Source organism: Phocoena phocoena, chromosome 11 (genome assembly GCF_963924675.1).
Source record: "Phocoena phocoena chromosome 11, mPhoPho1.1, whole genome shotgun sequence".
In the NCBI taxonomy this organism is placed as follows: domain Eukaryota; kingdom Metazoa; phylum Chordata; class Mammalia; order Artiodactyla; family Phocoenidae; genus Phocoena; species Phocoena phocoena.
The window spans coordinates 81,340,742-81,349,721 of NC_089229.1; positions in this window are offsets into that span (position 1 = coordinate 81,340,742).

The window sequence follows — 8,980 nt, forward strand, 5'->3', positions numbered from 1 at the left end:
CGCTATTTTGTGATTTTAAAATTCTTACTAAGGAATAAAAACTTTAATATACGTACGCTATGAGATTGTCTAATAATTAAAAAGACATAATGGATGCTCGGATAGTTTTAAGATAATCTATGAATATAGGGATAAAAGTCATTTAGGTTCTCAGATACACAACTTTATTTGTCACTGGTTTGATATCACACATTTGCAATCTCTTGCAAGCCTCCAGGCTCTGGCTGTGTCTACTTGGTTGTTCCCAATATATCTACATGAAAAGTGCAAAAGAAAAACCTACCAGTCACTTCCATGGTTTATGTTAGACCCAGTTTGCTAATGTTTTTATGACTGATGGAGCTTTTCATCTTTGACACCAGGTAGCCTCTGTTGTGTGGTCTGGTGCTTCTCTTTCACTGGATCCCGTATAGATACTCTATCACTTAGGGGTGGTTAATTTCTTGGTATATTTTAGCTTCCTAGCCTTTATAAAATAATTCTTTTGTGGGACTTTATCATGGAATTCAAGGAACAGAAATAATTATTTCTAGACTTTTCTCAACTTTATAATCAAATTTGTGATTTGATACCAACTGTGCAAAAGATTGTCAATATTTAGTTTCAATAATGTTCTTCACAAACCCCTTGATTTTTGAAAGGTGTTGAAATAATAGTCAAAATTTATGAGATGTAGAAAAAGTGCTCCCTCTGCTGACTTTATGGCAACCAAACTGCAAGTCATAGAAAGTGGAGCCGGAAGGAACCTCGGAGATCAGCTGTCCAGCCCCTGCCTTTTAAATATGAGAGAAATGAAGCCCAGAGATATCAGATATCTCCCCAAGGCCACAAAGCTACCTGGAGCCAGCACTAGAGGCCAGGTCTGTTGTATCCCCCAGTCAGTGACCTACTTCCCGTTGCAGCATCTTGAACCAAATAAACCGAATTTGGGCAGCATTCATGAAACATCATGAATAAATCACAGGAAAAGGCAATAAAAATTAACATTACAAAACCATGTAGGATTTTTGAGCATTGTAAGTTATTGAACTTTAGAAAAATGTTCTGTCCAAACCAGAATAATGGAAAAAAGTAGCATTTAAAATATTTTGAGCTACGTGTTAATGTCATATTGTAATCATGTGTTTCATAGCCAAAAAAGATGCAAAGTAAGTCAGGATAATAAAATGTTTTAGCATTTGTATGATTTTGGTATAATAAAACAAAAAACCTTAGGGTTGGACCAGATTTTATAGATTAGTTGTTTAGTCCAAATGCCTCTATACTAGCATAGTAATAGGATAAAGTTAGTGAGGATAGAACTGCAAAATGATATTGTCCATATTGCATCTGAAAAATGTTATTTTGGTCATTGATTTATTTTAATGAACCAAAAGACTGGGGTCGTCATAATTTGCTAAGGAGGATTCTACACCCAGAGCGGTCAAGTTTAGCCTAAACCCTTTGTATTATATGTGATTTTTCAATATACGACAAATATGAATCTTGAGTCAACAATATTCTACACGTATAGTATTACACGGATTAATTTTACATACACATATCTCTTAGCAAAGTTTATATTGAACTGATAAACATCCTTTCTTCCCACAAAGAGCTAAGTACGCTTTTAAGGCACTAGACACTACATTTTAATAGCTCTTTAAAGCATGACTGGAGTTTTAGTTCCTATCATTGTGAAAACTATTTTTCATTTAGTTGTCTGTTACTAGCCATACAGGCCATAAATTTTGTTATTGCCCATCAAAAGTATGTCAAAGAAGCCTCAGGCTGTTCCCGTCTATGTCATGGGTCGATTCTGAACCTCTCCACGGGAGGTGATTGCCATTTGAGGTTCTGGGAAGACAAGGCTGGACAGACTAGGGGCTTTTACCTTAGACAGAAATGAACAGAGCCGGGCTTCCCTGGTGGTGCAGTGGTTGAGAGTCTGCCTGCCGATGCAGGGGACACGGGTTCGTGACCCGGTCCGCGAAGATCCCACATGCCGCGGAGCGGCTGGGCCGGTGAGCCATGGCCGCTGAGCCTGCGCGTCCGGAGCCTGTGCTCTGCAACGGGAGAGGCCACCACAGTGAGAGGCCCGCGTACCGGGGCGGGGGGAAAAAAAATGAACAGAGCCCTCATGAACGAGTTAAGCCCATTATAATGCTAAAAGCTGGCTGTACTATTGTGATCACAGTATTTTATTTCAGAGAGCAATCTGATGTTTTTCATTAAACAAAAATCCTTAATCTGTTGGACCCTCAGATCAACATATTTAGGCCCACCCATTGTTCTAACTGTGCTGTTTTAAATAAATTCAAAATGAATATACGGTGCATGCCTAAGTCCAATGTAAGTTCCAGTTTTTCATAGAATTTAATAGGGGATTGACATGGAAAATTATCACATATTTTCTGTGATTAAGATGGGATTTATACTAAAAAACATGTGCAGCATGTACTGTAAAAAAATGCTCCAGGGACCTCCATGGTGGCGCAGTGGTTAAAAATCCTCCTGCCAGTGCAGGGGACACGGGCTCGAGCCCTGGGCCGGGAAGATCCCACATGCCGCGGAGCAACTAAGCCCGTGTGCCACAACTACTGAGCCCGCATGCCACAACTTCTGAAGCCCGCGTGCCTAGAGCCCGTGCTCCGCAACAAGAGAAGCCACTACAGTGAGAAGCCTGAGCACCACAACGAAGAGTAGCCCCCGCCCGCCACAACTAGAGAAAGCCCGTTCGCAGCAACAGAGACCCAACACAGACAAAAAATTAAAATAAAATTAAATAAATAAAAATAAAAATGCTCCAGGAAAAGAGTTGGACACTTGTCTTAAATTGAGTTTCTTGCACTTGTTCAGTGGTTCTATATTCAAAACTCCAAACAAATGTAAAACTAAACCTTGTAAAAAGTTGATGTTTTAAAATCCTGAATTCAGTGATGCCCAATTTATGTGGCTTCAGGGAATGATATGTGCCCCCATGAAACAATGGTTGAGAAAACGGAAGCTTCTATGTTCAGGTGCCAACACTGTTTACCTGTATTACTTATTTATTTTTAGTGAAAAGCTTAGTAAAATATGTTACACATGTCTGAGGAAAAAAATACCCTACTGAGAAAGTTAACCTTTCTCAATAATTCAGGGTCATGATTATAAACATCACTTTTGCACTACACACGTCATCTGCGAGTACTGGCACCTGCACAGAATTCTTTTTGAGTTCTTATACCCGTTTTTATAGGCTTTTCAGTCTCTTTACTCAGGGTCAGGCTGCCATATCACTTCTTGATGTGTCAGAGCGCCTGCCTAAGTCTTATCTGATTTGCCACTTCTGACTTACTGTGGGCTGGGAAACCATTTAACCAAAACCACACCCATTTGAAATGCATCTAAAATTAGAATTAATAGGTTCTAACAGAGTACCTGAGGGGCACTTCTCTAAATTGTGTGAGCTTGTAGAGGCAGTGACATGTTGATCCCGCCAACTTCTTTTCTCCATTTAACTTTCACATTCTCAGCAAGGTTCCATATCAGAACATTTATGCAAAAGCCTTCAGACACTTTATATATTTTTAATCATTTTTATTACACACAAAAAATGGTTTTATCCCACAGTAACTTCAAAATAAGGAAATTCCCGTGCAGAAGCAAATTGTTTGATTTGATGAGCACTTCTTTCTCTCAGGATGATAGGAATAGGAGACCAAGGGCCTTCAGTGAAAACTGATACTGCATTTTGATTCATGGATGACTCTGGACCCTGCTTCTGGTGTGTTATCTCTGCCTCTGGGTTTTGGACATCTTGGGTGGCAGGCCCAGCTAAAGCATTCTGGGGAACTGGCAGGGAGGACGTGTAGGCCCTGATGCTGCCTCTGAATTTAGACATTGTCGATCCTTTGGTGAGAGGTTTCAGACTCCCTGTGGACTGCAACACATTCCTTTCTCCTTGAGCCTAGGGTTGGAAGAAATAGTGGGTATGGGGATTCAGGCATTTGTTTCGCTCCTATTATATGTGAGGTGCTGTGTAAGTGCTGGCTAATCAAAGATGAACAATCTCTGAGGATCTCAGAGTCTGTTGGGGGTGACAGACCCACACTAAAATAAATTACATGTGCCACGCAGGGGTGATTACAATACTTGGGGGTGAAGGTTGCTAACTTCGTCTGGGTGGGCCAGAGAAGACCTTGAGAAGACCTTGAGAAGTAGCTGAGTCCATCTCCAAAGAGAAGGCTCTGGCACACTCTGGCCCTGGACTAAGCAGCAGGACAGTTTAACTGGCTAATTCGACTTGAGGTCTGAGCAAGCACTTCCTAACTTCTCAGTCTCTTTAGAACTTGACTGCCATACTGACTCTCACCATCATCTCCTCCTGAGGGTCTGGACCATCAGGTGGGATTGAGGGGTCATGATAGTTCCTACTGCAAAGAATAGCATTCAGAGCATGATAATATCTAATGAAGTAGAGGGGGAAAAAACAGTACCTCACAAGCAGCTCTGTCTCACCTCATCCGTCTTACAAAACAAAAACCACTAAGGGTGACTTCCTCTCCTTCAAGTAGGGGCATGGTGATTCATGTTCTCCACTCAGTACCCAAAGGGGAAATGAGAGATAGGAGCCCTAGAGGGAAACAAGGAATCCTAAAGCCTGTTTTTTGAAACCTCTGGGAGGAAGCTGAAGCAAGCCACTAGTCCAAGGTTACATAGCTCAGTAAGTAGCAGAACCAAGACTGGAACAAGATGTTTTGGTTTTTGATTCCACTGCTCTTTATATTATCACCCATAGTGTAGTAGTTAGGAAGGCGATAGGCTGTTTTCTCATGAGTTAAGCTAGTCCATTCGCGGTCTTAAGAGGCAGAGTCTATGTTTTTGGTGGACAACAGAAGATTAATCACGGTAGTAGCCTTTCCAAATTATGGCATAGAGCATGCAAAAATTATGATGGAGAAATTCTGGAAAAACAATTTTCAACATGCACAGACAGAGCTAAACAATTTTGCTGTCCACTCAATTTGGAGACATCCAGAAATGTGTCCTCCTTGGTTTGGAAGTCCCCACATGATCTGGTGAGCTTTCCATCTCTGCCTCTACCCCTCCGTACCTAGTGGGTCTATTGAATTCTAAAGGTTCGCCATGAAAGAAGGGATTAAAGCAAGCCTTGAATCTGGACAGAGGGAACCTTTAGAATTGAGGAAGTAGGAAAGAGGGCGATTTGCTACAGCTTTTATATGGGGTATTTTTAGGGTGTTGTAAACTTCAGCTACGGTTTCAATTTGAAGTCTTTTACATATGTGTTTGCTCATGTGTATACACAGAATATCAAATGCCTCGCAGTGGACACACTGAGTATCCGCCACATAACTCGGTAATAAACTTCGCTTTCATATACGGCTTTACAGGTTCAGCAGTTTCAAAAACCAGTTTTGACAGGGGTACTTCACCCTGGATCCAATTCCTGAAGACCTCAGTTACTTAATTAGAAAATTCCCTCTGATAGGACATTTTAAAGATACCAGCGTCTCTTTCTGTGACACCTTAAGCAGGGTTTGGTTTTCGAGTATATATTGCTGTTAACAGGGCTTATCTGCATCTCTATAACGTAGCTGTGTGACCCGCACGTGACCGAACAGGTGAAGAAACCTGACTATATGCCCACACCCTGCAGAGCTCTGCAGACACAAGTGGGCGCGATAAAGGATCTAGTTCTGAGCTGTGTTTGAAGCGTACTCATCTAAAAACTGGAAAACCAACCCTAGCTCTGAAATCGCCGCTTGAGCGCTTCACAGTGAGGGAATTAAAGCCGAGGGGAATAATGTCACCAGCCTGGAGATCTTCAAGGAGCTCTAGGATTGGAAAGAGAGAAGCATTCTTAGGTTGCCTAGCGATAAATCTGCCGATGATATCATTCTCGGGGAGGCCGGCCTCCCCCTCCTGTCCCCGCCCGGCTATCCTTCCTCCCTCCCCACTCTCCCTCCTCGCCCCCTCCCACGCCCGGGTTCAAAGTACAGCGGCGCGGGGTGAGGGAGCTTGAGCCGGACTCGGCGCTGTCACGTGCGCCCGCACATGCCTCGGCGCACGCTGCGCGGCACGTGAGAGGGGGCGGGGCGGGGGCCGGGAGGCTCTGGCGCACCGCCTTCTGCGCGTGCGCACTGGCCCCTGCCCCCGCCTTTACCCTGAAACGGGCTCCGGGGAGCTGGCGGGCTGCCGAGTGGAGGGCGGCCAGGTGGAGGGCCGAGGGCCTACGGCCGAAAGCACGGCAGGGCAGGGCAGGGTAAGGCAGGGTAGGGCAGGGTAGGGCAGGGCAGGGCAGGGTAAGCCAGGGCAGGGCAGGGTAAGGCAGGGCGGGGCGGGGACGGGGACGCGCCCTCCCGACAGCTGCGCCGCACCCTGCCGCGCCGAGTCCTAGCGGGCCGGCCCGAGGTAGTCATTCATCCCGAATTAAAGCCGGCTGTGACTCGGTGCTCCTCGAACCATTCTGACACAGCAGTTTCCGAGCAGCCCTCCCGGCGCGGGTTAGAGGAAGGTCGACAACCGCCTCGGAGGGCCTTGGGGCGGGAACTTCAAGCCTGGGCCGGCCGCAGCCGGGGGAAGTGACAGGCTGGAGGGTGACACACCGTGACACACCCCGCGGCGCCGGGAAGCGGGCCAGACCCTGGCCTGACCTGGGCTCGTCTTGCTAGAGAAACCCCTGGCAGTAGGTGTGGGTGTGGTGAAGTATCTTTCATTGATTTCAGTTTTGCAAATTGAATTCCCACTAATTAAGCACTAGGGGATTTAGTTAACAGTGATCAATATATTGGGACTTAACGGGGAAGGTGTAAAGGAAAAGAAGTGATTTTATGGCCCTGATGGATTCTGCATGGTGCCGTAAAGTGAAGGAAATTAATATAGTCAGGGGCTGAGAGATGGGTTTTTTAAGTTATATTTTTAAAAAAATATGTAGAAACACTTTCTCTTAGGAAAAGTGATCAAGTCGCACACTTTCACTTTTTGAAGTGATCACAGGCTGATTTTGTAACACGTCTGGAAACGTGCATGTTTATAAAGGATCTGAAATGAGTAATTCCTTTGGAGTTCATGATACCCTTTGGATAACCGGGTGCGCACAGCAGTGTTACAAAGATAGGGAAGCACCGCTACCCCTCTGCAGATTTAGTTTGGGTCATGTGATGGAAAGCGATCTCGGGGGTTGCCAGTAATATTTGGACGAGTCAGGTGCCAGTATTTGCTAAGACATCCTAGAGTGGTTGTAAACTCTCCAGCGTAAAGGGCACAGTGAGTGCCACCGTGGAGACAGACTGGTATGAGCTAACAGACATTCACAAAGCACAAAATGAATTCATTGTTTGCTGTTTGCCTTGTAATGAATATGTATGCATAATGTCCTATAGGTTGAGTTTGAATAACACTTCGCTACCACCCAAACTGTAGGAAACAGCTTAGTTATTAATAACACTCTGAAAGTTGAAAAAGCAAAGGTAGACTTCCAACATTTAGTCAACAAATATATATCGAGCTCTTACTATGTGCCAGGCATTGGGGATACAGCAGTGACCCATACAAATTCATCACCCATCATGGTGCTCAAAACTTGCAATAACACCTCCCAAGTTCCCAGGCATTTGCTAACCAATTATTATATATGACAGCTAGCACTTATATCCCTCTGCACTGGATTTTTTTCATTTGGAGCTTAGGAAGATGCCAGGCAAAAGTCATCAATTTTCATCCCTTTCTCCTGTCCCCTCTCCCTTCCCTTAAGTCTCTGGAGCCATACTAGCCTCCCTGCTCCTCTTCTAACAGGACAAGCTTGGTCTTTCTCAGAATATTTGCACTTGCTCATCCATCTGCCTGCAACACTCAGTCCCCAGATGGGGGATAGCTGATTACAACTGCACCCACACCTTTTTTTTTTTTTTTGGCCATACCACTGGGCATGCGGGGATCATATTTCCCAGACCTGGGATCGAACCTGCGTCCCCTGCAGTGAAGAACGCAGCATCCTAACCACTGGAACGCCAGGGAAGCCCACTCCTACCTTTTTTTTAGATCTCTGCCCAAATGCCACTTTTTCAGAGAGGCCCCCCCTGAGCATCCCATAGGCAATAAATAAAATGCCACTCCTCCATCATTATTTTTGATCTGTTTTTTCTTCATAGCAGGTATTACTCCTGACATTATGTATATACTGATGTATATGAATACACAGACATATTGTTTGTTTATTGCTTGTCTGTCTCATTAGGATGAATAGGGACTTTTTTCACAGCCATTTGTCTAATGCCAAGAATGGTACCTGGCAATAAATAAATATTTATTTATTTGCCTTTTTTAAATAAACATGTATTGATTCTCAATAGACATTTGCTGGATGAATGAATGAATCTCTGGCAAGCACTTCAGCTTGATGACCTCACCAAAGACAACACAACACTGGCCTCTCAAAGCATCCCCTTCCGTGTTAAAGTTCATTTCACCAACACTTACTGAGCACCTGTGTGACAGACATCAACAAGTGGTAAGGAGTCAAAGGCAGTTAACATCTGATACCTGCAAATGGGAAAAGACTCGGAGTGACTTGGAAACTGATTGGATTTTATTGTCGCAATAAAATTATAGATACAGTATTTAAGCATTAATAGAGTTCCCCTAACAATAGAGTTAATATCACTTTCACCTTAGTCCAAATGATTACATCTTACGTTAAAAGAAATTGTTCACTTAACTGAGATACCTTCTTTGAAATTTAAAATTAGAGTCTGATCATTTCTCCATCCCCTGAGTCAGAGAGAACAAACCTGTAGAAGAAGTAAGTGTCAAAACAGATTGTATCTCAGCTCTCAGATGGCCACTGAACCTGTGTGAAACTCAGTGGGACCAACTGAATTCAACCCCTGATGGAATGTACAACACATGTGACTAGGGCTTGAAGGTCCCAGATGCTTATGCTCTTCACCGGCTCTGCCAGGTGTGGTAAGCTTTGTCCCTTAGGCAATAAGCTTCT